Source organism: Schistocerca gregaria, chromosome 4 (genome assembly GCF_023897955.1).
Source record: "Schistocerca gregaria isolate iqSchGreg1 chromosome 4, iqSchGreg1.2, whole genome shotgun sequence".
Lineage (NCBI taxonomy): Eukaryota > Metazoa > Arthropoda > Insecta > Orthoptera > Acrididae > Schistocerca > Schistocerca gregaria.
The window spans coordinates 526,866,053-526,870,107 of record NC_064923.1 but is presented as its reverse complement, the minus strand read 5'-3'; positions in this window follow the sequence as shown (position 1 = coordinate 526,870,107).

Here is a 4,055-nt window from a genome sequence, read left to right as displayed (position 1 = left end):
ACATGTACATACAAAATTTTGACTTTAAAAACAATACATAGATGACAAATTGATGAATTTTAAAATTGGTAGGCTATTTTAAATGATGGTTAGAGGTAAAGCTACTTACATAGAGCTGATGGCGTTGACACTGGTTGTGTATGAAAACAATCACGCTCACGATGGAGGTGGGTATATGTTGAATGGGATGTAATCCCGAGGGAATGAAGGTGGTGGCTTCAGGTAACACTGAATTTGAACAACAAGAAGCCATAGACACACTTCTGATTCAGTTTTGACATAAATAGTAACTATACAACAATGAAGCATGAGATAGTTCCCCTCCAAAATATGGATGAATCAATTTCAAAAGTTTGGCATAAAACTACACACAGTAGGCACGAATGATAAATCACTGAACACTGTAATACGAGGCTGTATAGAAATGCAGTCAGATCACACCACACAGATTAATAACATCGTTTGTAAAGGAAAAAAATAAAATTATTCACACACAGAAGCGTATCAGCATGCCCACACTACATTCAAGCACACAGACATAAAACATAGATCATATTTATAGTAATAACTACTATCAAGTAATGATTTCTCAGCCCCAACATATTTTGCGAAACAATTTAAGTTAGCTGCTCAGTCAAATGCAGGGTATTTAAATAGCGAGCTTTAATGCGAGGGTGATGGTGGTAAGTATTTACAAACTTTCAAATTTTATTTATATAACTTGTTAACTACAATAATTGCTATTTAATTACTCAGCGCAGAGAAAATGATTTTAATACGAGTGACAAAGTAACAATGTCAACAGCATTTTGCGTAAATATTTAATCTGATCCAGCGATTCAGGTTCACAAACAAGCTAGACACAACCTGAAATTACAGATTCAATCCCGGTGTGTTGCGAATGCAGACATAATGACGTAGCTGTAGTCGGCAGCTCCAGCCCATAATTACAAACAATCCGTCCCTTATTTAAACATATTCTGTTTGCTTCTGTTTCAGTTTTGACATCATTAACAGAGCCATTAGCACTTCCAGCAAACTCATCATACTATTTGTTCCAGGAAACTTGTGCACGTCTCTTCTGTTTTTACTGGCGGAGAGGGATTCATCTGTATTTCGTCCCGCACTACACTCTGTTGGCACTAACAACGCGAATTCAAATACATCGAACATGCCTACCAGGTCAATACTTTAAAGCAAGCACTTAAGATCTTTTCAGAGCGTTTGCAAGCATGTGAGGAGCATTTCATTTCATTATACTACGTCGAACAATTTTCAAAACTTAACTTTAAGAACGTAAAAGTATAGATCATAGTTTTACATTACAGTATTATTATTGAATCAAATTACCAAAATTGTAAACGTAAAAGTATATATCATTGTTTTACAGCACAATATTATTATTGACTCTAGTTACAAAAATTATAAACATAAAATTGTATGCCACAGTTTCAAATGACAGTATTATTAATGAACAAATTATAAAAATTGTGAAGTCTCTGCCGGCTAACCAAAAAATATGTGGACATGAATCGACTTTGCTGTATACAAAGCCAATACAGTGTAGGTGAACAAAACCTATGTCACGTGTTGATTTATAGGAAGAATATATCGCAGGACAGTTTCAATCGTTGACAAGTGGAAATTTTACAGCTCCAACGGAATACTGCAGATAACGAAAGGAAGTTTGTGGAAGATAAGATACTCACCGTTTCCAGCAGGAGGATACGTTTATTGGTGATTGATGAATAGGGGACAGAAATCCAGGCAACATTGGCATAGTTAGTTACTTTTCATGATAATTAGCTCCTCTAAAGTACTTCTCCTGTGTCGTAGCCAGTACTCCGGCTCCTTCAGTTTGTAGATGGAGCTAGCTCATATTAAAGATCATTATACGCAACTTACCGTAGTGCATCAATCTGGGTATCAAACAGAAAGAAAACATACTACCACAGCATATGAAACTCTTTTTAACAAGAACTGTAATACGGTCTTTTGATTACATCTGGTAAGGTCACGAATCTTCGTTTCACTTACATTCTTTTGTGCTCTGTTTCACTTAACTGCTTGTGTTAACATGTGACTAACTACACTGGCTTATTTATAGTTATCATCAACTGTTTGACTGATCATTGTGGACTCGGTGAGCGCAAAACTGTCTACTTGTTCTTTATTTGCGTGGGCAATGTGTCCGTAGTTGCGTTATACTTACTTAAAGTGTTTTAAATCGACCCGTGGCCTTAAAAGCAGTTGCACAGACGGAAATTAATACCTTCAGTACCTGTTAACTTGTGTTCATCATGGACTTAGTATGCAATACAACTCAATGTAAACTTGGCAGGTATACCCCCTGCGGCTCCAATTTTGTATCGGTTGTTATTTTCAAGACATATACGCAGCTTATAAGTCTAATACTTGTATTACTGTGTTAAACCTTTAACATAAGGTAATACCTCTTAATGAGTGGGTTACGACGGAATCTAAAATTATTGTATCCGGTCAATAATTATATGAAATTTTGAAAATCAAGTTTTTGTTGCACTGGAAGCCGTTAGGTACGCAACCTGAAACTGGAACAGTGCACTATGAACCTGGTTTGCCGTTCAGTAACATATAAGGGGCGGTCAAATGAAAACGAAACACATGGTGGAAAAGTAAGTAACAGGTAGCAATCGCCATAACTGTTAATACATTTATTTCATTGTGAAACAAGACTGTTTATGTCTTAATGGAAATATGTTTGCGTTTGCCCACGGAACCATTATTGTAGACGGGAGTGCTCCCGTCCGTCCGAAGCAAATCGACGGCCACAAATATCTTTCTCCAATGCTTGAAACATATGGAAATCGGGAGGATGTCTAACGGCTTCCCTGCGAAACTTCTGGATCGTATTAGCATACGTGTCGCCAGCATACTTTGATAGGGCTGATAAAAAAAAAAAAAGTAAAGATGTTTGTTTCGTAAACAACTCCTTAATTTTCGACACTTGGTCCAGCGATCGTCAAGTTTTTTCATGGTAACAGAAAAATAGTTTCTGTTAAACTCTGCAAAATCCTACAAATATCACTTCCTCACTCGACAAAAATTTCTTCCCACCGAGTCAAAATTTAAAGTTAGGGGACAGGAAGAAGCCAATTGGGGTAATGCCGGTGAATAGGGTGGATAAGAAACCAATTCAAAGCCAAGTTCACACATTTTTGCCATTGTTATCGCTGATGTATGGGATGGTGCGTTACCCTGGTGACAGAGCATATTTTTGCGCGCAAACGTAAGTTTTCTTTCAGTCAACGCAAGCTCCAAAGTTTATCGCGACACATATTTCTAGTGTTTTATGTTTCTATTTGTTGGTTATTGAACGCATGTGATGTACATGCACTTTAAACTTCATCCAATTTCCGGTGTATTACTGGGACACTTGACTCGCTAAGTGTCAAGGTACCGTCACTTCAATGTTTTGCTTGACACACAGGAGCTTCATATATCTCTGATTTATGTATATTTTTATGCTTCTGCTATTTTATTTACTTCTTAGGATTTCCATATGTTCTAAGTAGTTTTGTACATACGACTGATTTTGTGCGCCGCTGATTATCTATCGCCACACTAGCACTGTATGTTTCCTAGTCTGGTCTGTCGTATCCATGTAGGCGCTGGACGTACCTGTTTTGTCGCTCATGGCTGACAGAGCGTTTACACTTTTGTAACAAGGTCCTGCGCTATGCTGCTATGATTGTGTCTTCAAGTCTTTTTATATCCTTCATATACAGGATGGCTTAGTGTCGTATTTCTCTCTTTTTTTATTATTATTAGGTACACCACTCAATGTGTATGAACCTAAGATGGATTTTATACCCGCATATCTTTACGTAAGCTTTAGTATGAATTTCAGTTCATTTATTCACGAAGTTATACAAGATAGCACCATGCCTTTCCCCCTGTTTTATTCTTAATGGATCACTTTCCTATTTTATAGACAGTCTAACGATGACGCAATGAATGAAATGCGTTTACTTTGCAATTCGTTATGAATAGGAAGGTAGGGCAGAGAACACGTA